This window comes from Lissotriton helveticus, chromosome 7, assembly GCF_964261635.1.
Source record: "Lissotriton helveticus chromosome 7, aLisHel1.1, whole genome shotgun sequence".
In the NCBI taxonomy this organism is placed as follows: domain Eukaryota; kingdom Metazoa; phylum Chordata; class Amphibia; order Caudata; family Salamandridae; genus Lissotriton; species Lissotriton helveticus.
In genome coordinates, this window is record NC_136068.1 from 408,135,091 (window position 1) to 408,149,422 (window position 14,332).

The window sequence follows — 14,332 nt, forward strand, 5'->3', positions numbered from 1 at the left end:
CAGCGGGGGAGATATTAGTTGCAGTCGGAGGTTTGGCAGCTTTGGATGCCTCATTCACCCAATTCCAAAACATCCTTTGATCCTTGGTTTTAATTATCTCGAAGGCTACCGCCCAATGACGCTCTTCTTCCAGTCTTTGTAAGGTGAATCTGGCCTTCCTATAGACTTTTCTAGCTGCTGATATATCGTTCTTCAGAGATTTGTGTTGGCTTTTGCTGTACGTGTGAGCTCGTTGCAACTTATTTAGTTTACTCTTTGAGAGAGTTACAGCTTGTTTTTGCTCCAGCAAGATAGTCGAAGCCGGAAGCACCTGCGGACGGCTACTTGTTATTTTTAATGCCAACTGGTCTCTGAATTTAATCAGCCTTGTTTCCCAGGAAGGACCTGCCAAATTCTCAGCCCCATCTTGGCCGTGTTCGAAAAGAAGATTATCGATCTCTGTTTCAAGTACTTCACAGTTCTCCTCGGACCATCTCAGTTTTTTTACCTTCTGGAGGTTTAATTCCCGTCCAGCCAGGGGAATTAGTGGGCGATGTTGAGGGCAGAGGGCGATATTACACACTAAAATGGCATGATCGCTGTCTGCAGATGGCGTTACCGAGAACTGGCGCACCAGATCAAAGGCGAAAAGAGATATCCAGATGTAATCTAAAGTAGCCATGCGGAAAGGGGATATATGAGTATAGGCTGCAGGATTATCTGTGGTAAATCTTCCATTAAGGGCACGCAAACCAGATTGATTTAGTTTTGTTGCAAGTCTCATTCCGCTAACTTCCTTCCGTTGGTATTGAGACTTTACCTCCGGTATTGCCCACTCTTCATTTCCTAGTGCTATTTGGAAGGATTGACTTGGGTCCAGGTCCATTAGGTTACAGTTGAAGTCTCCCATTAGCAGCCATAAATCATTTGGGAATTGAGATTCCAGATCCTCTATTATGGGAATCAAAGTGTTTAAAGTTGCCTCCCGGCGAGTTTTTACAGGGTGTAGATAAATGCAACCGAGGATGATTTTTTGCCTTAATTTCCCCTTATCGTGGCTCTTGATCTCAATATTGAGGAAAATATAATCGCCCTTCCCATTATAGAGTGTCACTAGTTTTGCGTCCAGTGAGTTTTTTACGGCGATCAACACGCCCTCGAATGCATGGCCGCCTACTGCAGAGGGAATTGCAAAGGATTCGATTGTAGTGAAATCTTCCCAGATGGTATTCTCCATTGCCCAAGTCTCTTGGATCGCAAGGATGTCATTTAGCTCCTTAAGGTCCTTAATTGTGCGACCCATTTTCTCTTTGGTTATGCCCCTAATGTTCCACAAGCAAATATTTAAGCATCGAGCTTTGTCAGACTTTGGTTTACCTTCTGACTGACTTGCCTGTGTACTACCCTAAGGCCTTGGAAAGCCAGGACCAATCATGAGATTTATTTAATTTAAATGTGCACTTGCGTGGGCCGCCTGCAGCTGCGGTGATTACTTGGAGTGGAGTGTCCATCCAGGGTGCTGCTTTTAATTCCTGTCTTAGGCCCCTTAACCTCGGCTGTTGTTGATGTCTTCTCCCTTCCACGTTTAAATCAGGGCCCGTATTGTTGGGCAACGGGATTTCAAGGGTATTTTTTAAGAAGGTCGGGTAGTTAAGGGACGTATAGCAACTTACTCGGATACCCCATTCACTCAGTTGTTTTGAGTTTTTAGCTAATATTGCCGCTGGCTCTGGATTGGTAAAAATTACCAAAGTTGACTCATTTTTTTGGCCCCAGGCTGGGTCAATAAAAGCCACTGTTTCGATGTCTGCTGTGTTGATGTTTTCTAAGCCTGGCAAATTCTGGCATGGTTTTAGAACATTTCCCCTATTGAGGATGTCCCATTGACCCTGCGATTCATATTCTGGATAGAGTAATACTTTTTTATTCTGTTGCTGCGAAAGGCTGAGTTCCTGAATATTAGTAATAGCTTTATGCAGTTGTGGACAATTTGGGGCACCAATAAGAGAATCTGTTTGGGGCTTTTCCCTGACATGATGTTCTAGGTGTTCTAAGACAGTATGCTTTAAAGTCAAGGAGTGTGAGCTTAATAACTGGGCGCTTGTGGCGGGTTTATGAGGGGAAGGTGTTTTATTGTTAGGTCCGACCTCCTCTTGTGCGGCCCCTTTGTTGGTTTGACTTTCGTCTCCTCTTAATGTTGGTGTTTCTATGTTAGAGACTCTTTTTATTTGCCCCAGGCCTTCTGCAGTGGGCATGTTTGTTCTGTTTATAGCAGTTGAAGAATTTTTAGAAGCAGGTTTAATGGACTTTTCACTTTGAATCAGATGGTTGCAACATGGCATTTTCTTATTGCTATTGCTTGTGGATGCTTTTTCCTCCTTTAGGGTAATTGTTTTCTGTGTGAGATATTGAATTGGTTTTGATTTTTCAGCAAAGCCTTTATTGGGGTCCGTTGATTTGTCTAGCTCCTCCACCTTATTTGACTAAGTGTTCCTCCCATTTGTTCCGAGCCATTGTATTAGTGCAGTGTTCTTTTTATTAGCTTTATTTAGTTTCTTCAGTTTTTTCTTATTTTTTCTTGACAACATTGTTCCTTCCTTCAGGACTTGCTTAGGCTCACTTAAAAGCTTAGAGGAGTTTATTGCGGCGGGAGCTTGATCAGGAGGGAGGCTTATTACGATATTTAGTTGTTGCTGATCCTGTTTAGAGCTGTTGTTATTATTACTAGGGCTAGCTAGAATGTTAGGAGTTGATCTAGATTTCAGTGGTGTTTCATGGATTTGGGGATTGGAAGCTAAACTAGTTTTCTGCTGGATTGAAGTGCATACTTTCTGCGGTTTTGTTTGTGGCCTAGACCTTAAGTCTTCAATTAGCTCGGACATTATTTCAGGCAGAGTCTCGAGTTTTTTTATCAGAGGCTCACAAATGCAATTGGTATGCATATTGTTTAAATGTGGGGTGATGTTTGCTAGCAATTCCTGGTTTAGGTGTGCTGCGGAGGTGTGATTTTCACCTACGTTATTTTGGACCCTTCGAATCAGTGAGTTTAACTGTTCAAGTTTTTTATCAATGCCCATTATAGAATCTGCTAGAATTTGGAGGATGGCTATCTGCGTCTCAAGTTTATCGGCATGCATATGGGCAGCAATAGCCATAGAATTCAGGGCCTGGTTGGTTGCTACAAGCAGCATTTCAGTTTTAGATGTTCCTGGGCTTGCTTGAGGAGACCTTTGTGTAGTGTTTGCCGCCTGGGAATTTCTTCCATTTTTCTTAGAATCAAAGTTGGAGCACTCCTCTTTATCTTTATCTTTGTTTGCAATTTTACTGTTGGTGGGGTTTGCAGACAGAACTTTGGGCGGTGCCTCAAATGAGTCGATATTGCTAAAAGGCATGAAATGGGAAGGTCCATTTGGAATTGGGGTAGATGTATGAGATAGGAAGAGAGGACTACATTTTTGAGAATAATCATTTGGAACGCCCTCTGTCATATTTATCGTTTTTTCATGTGATTGCACTTCATGCTGACATAATATTTTTGGTGAGTGATGTAAGGAGCAAGACGATGAAATCCAGATTATTGAGTCGGCTGGATCAGGTGAGGGGGGCGCCGCTGTTTTAACATTGACTTTCTCTTTTCCGCACTGGGTCGATGTAGTTTCTTTCTTGGGGTCATTTGCAATGGTGAGACTATTAGCGTGCGATGTAACAATGACAGCAGGCAATGACCTGGGTGATAGCGCAAATGGTAATTTAGTCATACTTGACTGCATCCAATGTTCTTTTGGGGTAAGGGGAGGAATGGGTATTAACGGGGGAGAAGGGGGAAGGCTGTCCTGTACATTCCCCAGTTTTGTGCCGGGGACCAAGGCAGTGGCTTGAGGCTGAACAGTTATTTCTGGGTACAGAGACGGTAGGTTGAAAGGGTCAGACGAATTTATAAATTGCTGGTGTATTTTCACTGTCTTATTGCATGCTAATTGGGGTGTTGCACTATTTCCATGGCCAATCTTGTAGAAATGATCTCGATATCAGTTATTCCGCTAATTTTCCCTTTTAATGTGTGCGGAAGGTGGGCCGTTAACGCCATTTGTGCAAAGCCTCTGCTGGGACTGTTTTTTACCTTTTTATCCTCAGGAATTCCCATTGAAGCACTAGGAAGAATTCCTGAAGCCTCTTCCATTTGTTCCGCTCGCTTTGAGCAGAATCGCGAAGGAGATTGACGACTGCAACCTGTCGCCTGAGAATATAGCAGTTTTGATTTCTGGCGCTTGGCAGACTTGTGAGGACGGTGTGTTGATTGCAGTAGAAGGCAGCTCCTAGTGCGCATTTTAGTCGGTACGTGGTATCTAAAGCTGATGCGAGAGTGAGCGGATCACACAGGGGGAGGCCACCGGCAGGATCAGACCTAGTCGGAACAGCCTGGCCTTCCACCCCCGGGCTCTTACTTTACAGCTGCCTCTAACGGCAGCTGAGCTCACTATCTCCCACCAGTGCACCGGCGCCCCCGGGGTAACTTTTACCGGTGTGGAGCTGTCAATGTGGCTGGTTGTCGCAGGTCACAAGTCGCAAGTCACAGATTCAATTCACCAGTATAAGTTTAAGTTTTTAGGTGCGCGAAGAAATGCGGCTACTAACCTCTGAGAGCAGGCTCTGCTCTTCCTGCGTTGCTACCAGCGGTAGTGGTGAAGTAGAGGGGGGAGCGCAGTAGCATCAGCACTGGCACAACCTGCAATGGCTGTCTCCTCGATTATAGCTCCTCCTCACGAACGCTGCGACCATAGCAATCCATAGTCCATAATTGTCCGTACTATATTGGTTCCCGCAGCCTCGGGCAGTGAAGGACAGTGAGGAGTAGTTAGAACAGTAGTTGGAGACCGCTTTATACCGCTTTTGCCCTCCCTTTAATGCAGTTGTTACTTTCGCCCGTTCTGCTTTTCTCTCTCTCGCCGGGGGGGGGGGGGGGAGGTGGGGAGGGACAGCAGCAGCAGAGGCAGCAACGGCGACCGCATCCAATGGCGGGTCTGTTCTCCCCCACTTATCTATCGCGGGGGGGCAGCAGAAGCAGTGGGAGCGTCAAGTGGAAACAACAGCGGGAGGAGCAACGGCCGTGTCCGATGGCGGCGGCGGTTTCTTACGTTTTCTGGTGCCCTCTTGTAGACGTGGCCAGTCGGCTGTACGGCTGTACGGCTGCTCCCAGTGGAGCTGCAAGCAGCCTCGGCAGACGGGCAGGCAGGCAGGCAGTAGACGGAGCCAGCCGTTTTTTCCGTCTTTCCGATTCCCCCGCGGCAGCAGCAGCGATGTTGACTGCGTCCGTCCCGAGGATTGTGCTTTAGCGTTCTGGCGTTCTGTCGATTCCCAGCTCTACAGCTCTCCAGCGCCACCTTGACATGTAGTAATTACAATGAAATTAAATAACATAAAATTCATTACTTAAAATAAATTGAACATACATTACAAAAATAATATACACTTTTCACACATATAATAACAAACAAAACACTTTAAAAAATGTATATTATTAAAAATTCGATATATTTTAATGCCAATATATTATACTTCGATATTTTGATTTCTATATTTTGACAATCAATATTACTTACCTTCAATGCTATATTTTTAACCACTATATTGTGTCCATTTGATAATTGGTCCATTCTATATTTTTACTTCGATATTATGTCCATTTTATATATTTTTTTCGATATTATTTCTAGTTACCGAACATAGGACTATTAAACACAAATTACCGTTTTATATGAACAAACCGCACTTACCTTCACAAGAACTCAGGCTGAAGGCTTTCAAGTGGTGTTATGATCCCCTCCTAGATGGCCATCCAGGTTGCACTAAAACACTGCAACTGTTACAGCAACAGTTCTGGTGGGATGGGTTGACAAAAGATGTATCTCAATGGTTGGCTCATTGTGAAACCTGTGGTCGTGCAAAAGGAGAACAATCAAAGTCTAAAGGAAAACTGATGCTAATGCCCACACCATCGCAATTGTGACAAACTAATGCTATGGACTTCGTTCTTGGTCTGCCATTGGATCAGGGATACAATGCCATTGTAGTCATAGTAGACAGTCTTACAAAGAGGAGGCATTTTATTCCATGTAAAAATCTGCCCACAGCAGGTCAGACCGCCCAACTGCTATTGTCTCATGGTTTGGTTACACAGGCTCCCAAGGGTCATAGTATCCGATAGATACCCACAATTCATTGCAAGATTTTGGCAAATGTGGTGCAAGGCTCTTCAGGTGAAGATAGCCCTGTCTACTAGTTTTCACCCACAGGCCGACGGCCAAACAGAATGATTAAACCAGACTCTCAAGAAATTCCTTTGTTGTTATGCTAAGGAAGCAACCGACTCAGGGGTGTCTTTGTTGTGGCTAGCCGAACAGTCCTATAACAACGCATGGCACAGTTCCATAAAATAAACACCATTCAGGTCCAACACCGAATTTCATGCTAAAATACTACCGCTGTCCATTCCCAGTCATATCATTAATCAACATACTGTTATGTAACAAATTAGGAATCTACGAGCCTTGCATAGAAAGGTGCAGACCAACCTGAAATGTGCCAAACAGACATTCAAGTTCTGGGAAGACAGACACCACCTAGAAGGACCCAGTTATCAGCCAGGAGATCGTGTATGGCTTTCCACTAAGAACATCTGTTTTAGAGTTCGCAGTATTTTCCATCCCACATTCATTGGCCCTTACACTGTTCTGCGTAAAATCAATCCAGTGGCTTATAAGTTGAAACTGCCCACTTCCCTCTGAATCCATCCCATATTCGACTGTGGTCTGCTAAAACCGGCTGTGGCTGCCAGACGATATGGCGTTCCTCAGATGATCCGGAATGGTCAGCTTGAATGCGAAGCGCAACTTGTATTGGACTCCAAATACCGGAGGGATGGCTGTGGTATCTCATTCCTTGGAAAGGATGTCCCTCAGAAGACGATTTCTGGGAACCGTGCAGTGATGTCCATGCCCCCGGGCCATCAGTCTCTTTCACTCATGCAATCCTGGCAAACTTGGTTCTAGGAGGCGCATGGGAGAGGGACATACTGTCAGGCACTGACCAGTTGCGCCTACACCATGTTTTGTTTATAGGGAATTAACCGGTGGACTACAACTCCCAGAAGGCCATCCAGCTTTGGGAGGGGCCATGGTGGTATTCTGCCACTTATGCACGCTGAGTAGCTTGCGTAATTCTTGTTGTCTTTAGAGGTAGTGTAACGATGCAGGAGCACTGTTATTCCGGATTCTCCCGTAGGCGTCTTTTCCGCCTTGCACTGTGGTTCCGTGCTGGGGGCCAGACTCCTTTCAAGTCTGTGGGGGTGCAGTACTTCCGCAGGGTCCCTTGTCGGCAGATAGAGGTCTGCACGCTCTCGCTGAGAGAGATGTTTTTTCAAGTGTCATTCTGAGGTCGGTGGATTCCGGAGTCATTTGTATTCCACGGCGGCCTCCGACAACCTGTTCCGCTCTCGTTGGGAGGACACCCTAGTATTCGAAAGTCATCAGGATTAAGCTGCTGGTTGAATCCTGTGGTTGCTTGAGCTCGAGTAACTAGGATTGCCTGAATTGGAAGTAGAAAACCAACGCTTCCCTATTCTGCAGAAAATGAGGTACTGTCTTTAAGACAGCTGTTTGTTTCAAGGGCTGTGGTCCCTCATTATAACCTAGGTGGTTAGTTGGATTTCCGTTTGTTCTAATCTGATCTCAAGATTAGACTTTTCGTTTTGTGTGGATGTCTCATGGACCAAGGATTAATGTGTTTGTAACTGAACGGCTGCCATTCCTAACCTCAGACTATTTGAAAAGACGCATTCTTTTTTCTTTTCTGTTTTCTTTCCCTTTTTTCTGTTGGGAAAGCGAAAGGGTATGGATGAGCAAAGCTTTGTTTCCTGTCATATGAGGAACAGTATGAAAGAAGTGGTAATCTGTTTATATTATGGTTGTTTTAGGTACATCACTCTTACAGTTAAGAGCTGTATCTTTACTGGTGATAAAGATGAACGCAGCGGCCACTTAAACATTGTTTTCAGGTAATATTCTTATTAAGGGGCGCTAGGTGGCGCATGACCAAAATAGCCGCACACCTGTGAGGCTCTGGCTGCTTGGTGGCATAATCCTTCTTTTATCCTCCTACTACTCCATTAATCCTGCCTCTAACACTTGCTGCTAGCTTCTGAACATACTCTCTGGCTCCAGTGCAAAAATCAGGGCTCCCTGAACTCAGCAAGCGACTCCCAAACTGAGGTTTAGTGGCTACAGAGAGAAAATGGCAACGTGCCTGGAGCCCTGCGGGGCTGCTGCCGTTACTCGAGTCCTGGGGATTCCAAGTGGCGTTGGGCCCCATGCGGACTTGTGGGTGGCATCACCTCTTCGGCTGGTCCCACCACTCACCTAGCAGTGGCTGCCCAGATGATCTTGCCGATTTTCTCACCTGCCTGGCCACAGAGACTGCAGGTCTATGTATGAGAGGCAGCGGTGACTCTTTGCTGTGTGTTCCTGACTAATGCGGGGAAGTATGCGCTGTTACTGCATCCCAACATCTTTTACAGAGCCACGCGAGCACCATTGTCTGCCCGCACTCACAAACCCAGGCAGATCTCTACCTGGCTCCTACTCTCACTAGCAGGCCACTCTACATGTCTGGCGCCACACTGCACACTGCATCTCTGTTGTTTCCAGAGACCGGCACTTCTCTGATAGCGACAAGTGGCACCAGAAGAGATTTGCGGCATGGCACACTGTAGCCCTGCTCCCATACCGCTGCTGTATGCCAGGCCCTTCTCCTATGTTATCATAGACGCACTGAACCCCCCTTTACTGCTGGATTCCAGAGACGCTCCTTCGTGAATGCTCGGACAGTGCGGCTTATACCCTCACAGAGGGACTCGATTCTCCCAACAATTTGTGCGCAAATTTTTTGAACTACTCACAAGCCGCCAGGAGTTTACTTATCTGCGTGGTGCAGTGGCCCACATCTTCCCTGGATCTCCTGTACGTTACTGGCCTGCACGCTATGGGGCTAAGCACACTTTGGGTCATTCATTCAAGTTTACGTGCTTTTGGACCACGGTGCTGGTTGCTGACCTTCATTTGCCCGGTAATTGCAAACACAACAGTGATGGACAGAATGTGGATCAATGTCACACATTCACCCCAGTCCAAAGATCTGGGCCCAAATCCATCGTTTTTCCACTCCACACCACCCTGGGTTAGACAATGGCGATATGCAAATCAGCGCTGACCCTGTGCCCCATGGGAACAGTCCAGTCCGAACTACAAAAGCCATGTCCTTCCCAGAACGGAAACAAGCATCCGAGGACCGGCCCGGTTTCGAGGTAACACCTCTCATCAGCCCGGCTAGCTTGATTCCAGTGGTGTGGAGTGCCTGGGACTCACGTCTGAGCATCCCCAGTACACTTAGAGCGGTAATTGCAAACACAACAGTGATGGACAGAATGTGGATCAATGTAACACATTCACCCCAGTCCAAAGATCTGGGCCCAAATCCATCGTTTTTCCACTCCACACCACCCTGGGTTAGCCAGGGTGGCGGTCACATCCTAATTGCACAGGAGGGAACTCCGCAGGCCATGCGGAGGTTCCCTCCTACTTTATGGTGGCGGATGGACTCAGGTACGTCCGCCATCATAATCGGCCCCTAAGTGGGGTGTGTGCACCTACCTAACCTAGTGGGAAACTAAACTCTCTAAGGTTGGAGAAAGGGTGTGCTGGACCCTTGACTACCCAACCCCAGGTTCAGTATAACTTACTTATTCAAAGCTAGTATTATATGTACTTAGTACTTTAGTGGTTTTCAGTTAATCAATGCAAAGAGTTAACTGGTAAAACAATTGCAAGTTGAATCCCAACCACTGCACACCAATGTGAGAAGCTGGCCTGGTATATGCTGTCCACTAATTAATGTGGGCACCTTGCACCAGTCCAAATGACCCTTGTGATGTATGAGGTCAAAGATAACCTTTAGAAAGTTATCCTAGTGGTAGCTGTGCAAAGCGGCTCTCAGGCTTAATCTTGAAGGAATGTAAAGCAGTTTGTTTTACCAGAATATCACCTTTAGTATTAACTAAATGAAAGGAGAGCCACACAGTAGTTATACGAATATGTATGTATTTAGATAACACTCTCTAGTATCCTCTACATGAGGATATAACACAAAGCACGCAGTACTGTAGCAAAGAAACAGTTGTAAGTAGCACAATACTCACCTCTCTCCAGTCTGATACAGGTTGACTCTTGAGCGCTGAGTCCCCCTCTCACCATCGCTCTCATCGAAAGATCACCTGTCTCGCATCCCTCCTTTTAAGCCACCTGCTAGGTTGGAGTCTTGGCAATTGCCCTTCACGGACCGTGCTCCACCAAACCCACTCAATCCTTACTTGACCATCCCTGACTCACAAACAATGGCCCTCCCACACTCCTACTCTTACCAACCCCTCTATCCTCACATAATGGAACACCGCAAGTTCGCGCTGCCCAACTCCTCCCTCTGGAACCTCAAAATACCGCCTTAGACCTCTCTGGTACACAGCTAGACCTTTCCTCTCGGCCAGAACACCCCACTTAACATTTATCCCTCTCAAAGCATTCAGACCTGGTGGTGCGCCAGAACGATTTATCTCTCAAGTTGCACCTCCTCACCATTGAACTTCATGATCTGAAAGCCTTCTCAATTGAACACCTCCACTGACCAGTACCCTCCTCTCCAGTGCAAAGTTACCCAGAGCATCTACTAGTGACACAACTAGCTGTGTTCAGCCTCCCCCAATCTTTCTCCAAAACCATACCCCTATCTAACACTCCCTCCCGCCCCAGAAGAGCGAAGGCCTATCTCGCAACTAACGATATCAAGGACTTACTAATTTCTTACTCACCTTAGACACCAACAAGATCACGGAGGCTCAAATTCTAACCATTCACGCCAACCCGCACAGAGAACCCCCTCTCAAACCTTGAGGCTTAAATATTGACAACCTTATGAGAGTGAACATCATACAGTCACCTCCCCCTCATACACCGGTCCAACTTAAATGCATACTTCTCAACTGCAGGTCAGCCAGTAAACACGCCTTTGACATATTCAACCTCATCCAACACAATTAGATAGATATCATAATCCTCACTGAAACTTGGCTCAATCCTGCTTCCACTCCCTTCCTAGACCTCTTAGTGCCTCCTACCCATGAGATAATCCGTCTGGACAGAGCTTTGAAGACGGGTGGTGGCCTAGCTTGCATACATCGGAGCTCACTATCGGTCTCCCACTCAGAGTCCTCTACGCCAACCTCATGCGAATACCTTTGTCTCAATATCTTTAATCACAACCTTCCGGTTTGCAAACTACACACATTTTACCACCCGCCTAGGGACAACCTCCCCTTCATCGAGAAATTAATGGAAATCATCTCTGGCAATGTTGATTCCGCTATGGCCCAAATCTTCCTTGGTGTTTTCAACTTGCACTGGTCCAACCTCAATGAACAAGCTGTTACATGCCTCAAATCATTCTTAAATGATCATGAACTGATCCAACACTGTGACCAACCAACCCATAATAAAAGAGAAATTTTGGACCTCATCATCTCTAAAGGTCACACCATCACACTGGACACCATTTCCCTGTGAGATTGGTCCGATCATCACAGCATCTTCTTTTTTATCAACTTGGAAGTCTTTCTGAGGAAGGCTCAACCAGCGAAATAGAAGATTTGGAAAAGGGACCTCAGAAATATCAACACAGCTGATCTAGCAACCCGCTATATATCTGTCTTCTCTCCACAAGCTGACATGACCGAAGTTCATGCACTCACCAACTTCTACAACTGTACTATTTCTAGCATCATGGATTCCATTGCTCCACTCCAACAAAAAAGTGCCTCAACTAAAATTTCCAAACCATGTTTTAATGACAACTTAAACATGGAGCACTGCCACCTCATGGCAGTTGAATGATCTTGAAAATTGAATCCATCCTTGGACCAATTAACAATCCTTAGAACGATAAGGAGCTACTATAACAAACAAATCAAGATTGCTAAGGCTGACTACTTCAGATCCCAACTTAATCAAGCCACTAATCGCCCCAAGACACTTTTTGAGCTGGTGAACCAACAATCGGTGGATACACCAAAGCGCTCTGTCTCTGAGTTCAACCCACCTTCTTGCGAGGATCTGACCGCCTTCTTTACTGAGAAATCCAGACTCATCAATATTGATCTTGACTCCAGGAAAGCGCTCTTGCTTGCCGGGGGGTCAGGGCCCCCTTCGATCTTATCAGAGACGTTCAAACCGACCGGCCTGAGCACAAAGAACAATGCCTCTTGGGGCACCTTCACTCCCTTCAGCGAGAAAGACACCAACAAGATTCTTCAGAGTATCAACCCATCTAATCATTTTAGTGACCTGTTACCACCGTCCATCTTCAAAGAACTGAAGGAGGTCCTCACCCCCATCTGGACAGAGATTGTCAATGCGTCTCTCACACAAGGTACGATCCCGTATTGTCTAAAAGCTGCTCAGGTAACACCTATCCTGAAAAAGCCTACAACTCATAGTACAGATCTTAACAACTTCTGTCCTATTTCTAACATCCCCCCTTGCCAAACTCCTAGAAAAATGTGTCCAATCTCAACTCTGTTCCCACATCGAGAATTTCCAGCTCCTGGACCAACACCAATCTGGCTTCTGGTGTAGGCACAGCACAGAATCGGCTCTCACGCACGTTATGAATGACATTTTAAAAATGCTTGACCAAAATGAATCCTGCCTCCTTATCCTCCTGGATCTTTTCTCAGCGTTTGACACTGTTAATCACGACAATCTCCTATCAATTTTGAAGCACAGGATGGGCCTTTCCTGTTCGGTGCTGCAATGGTTCTCGTCCTTCATCCACCACAGATCCCAAAGAGTTAAGGTGAACCACTCTCTCTCCCAGCCATCACTAGTATCCATGGGGGTCCCCGAAGGGTCCGCCCTATCCCTTATTGTCTTCAATTCAATCTTGGAACCTTAAGCTAATTCTCTAAACTCTGCGGACATTCTCTTCCATATGTATGCGTATGATACACAATTTTATCTGAAACTCTCCTCGAATAACCTCATAGCGCTCAACTCTACCCTAATAAAGACTCAGAACTGGTTAACTGAGAAACATCTCTTGCTCAACACCTCCAAAACTGAATTCCTTCTCATTTCTCCCCCGAATCACATCCCCAAGATAGACCTCTGGATGAACCAGCTCACTGCCTTCAACTGCTCCCCCCTCATTGTTGACTCAGCCAAATCTCTCAGACTCACCCTAGACACGCATTTGAACATGAAAACTCATATCAGCAATGTTTGTAAGGGAGTGAATCACCTTATGAGGGTACTCAGGAATCTCAAACCTTTCCTCCCACAATCTGACTTCAAGCAAGTGGTCCAAGTGCTTGTTTTGCCAAGGCTAGACTATGGCAGTGCTACACTCTGTGGCCTCCCCAAATATACCTTGGCCCCACTACGAACTTCACTTAATGCGGCGGACAGATTGGTCACGGGGACCAAAAGAAACAGGCACATCTCCCCAGTCTTAAAATCCCTAAAGTGGTTGCCCTATGAAGCTAGATTTCAGCTAAAGATTGCCTATCTATCTCACAAAGCCCTCCACTTCAAACCCCCCCAGTTATCTAGCGCAAAAGTTAGAAGTATCCGGAGGGGGCAGATCTTCTCTGTGTGCTAAATCTCTCCTCCTGAAACCTAAGATCTTTTGCAAAAAGAGAACGTGTCACTGAGCTTTCTCCGGCTCTGCGCCAAAGATCTGGAACTCTCTCTCACTGGAAATACGCAGGATCTCCTCCAAGGTTACCTTCAAAGTGGAAGTAAAAAGATGCCTCATGAACAAGTTCCTACCAGAAAAGGATTTCGGATCCTCTGCTCTAAAGCTTGGACCTACACCCTAAGTACTGTGCTTGGTGTTATTCTGCTTTACTTTTCACTTGCTCCACTCCCAGTTCACTATGTGCCAGTTTTTTTCTTACCCTTATTGTCCCTTTCAATTGTAACCTTTTGTTTGACATGCATATGTGATTTGTCCAGGTTGGTACCCTCTCTGATGATTTTACTGCTACTATTACCTTCCTTTCCCCCAAAGTGTAAAGCACTCTGATATCCTTCGGGATCACGTTCACAGTATATAAAACTTTATAAATAAACAGTGGGCTCCAGGGGGAGACCAAACCACATGCTAAAATAGTGGTATAAGAACCACGACTGGAGTCGAGACAGTGTCTAGAACACGTAGAATCGCTGGAACCCCAAGTAACCACCCAAGGTGA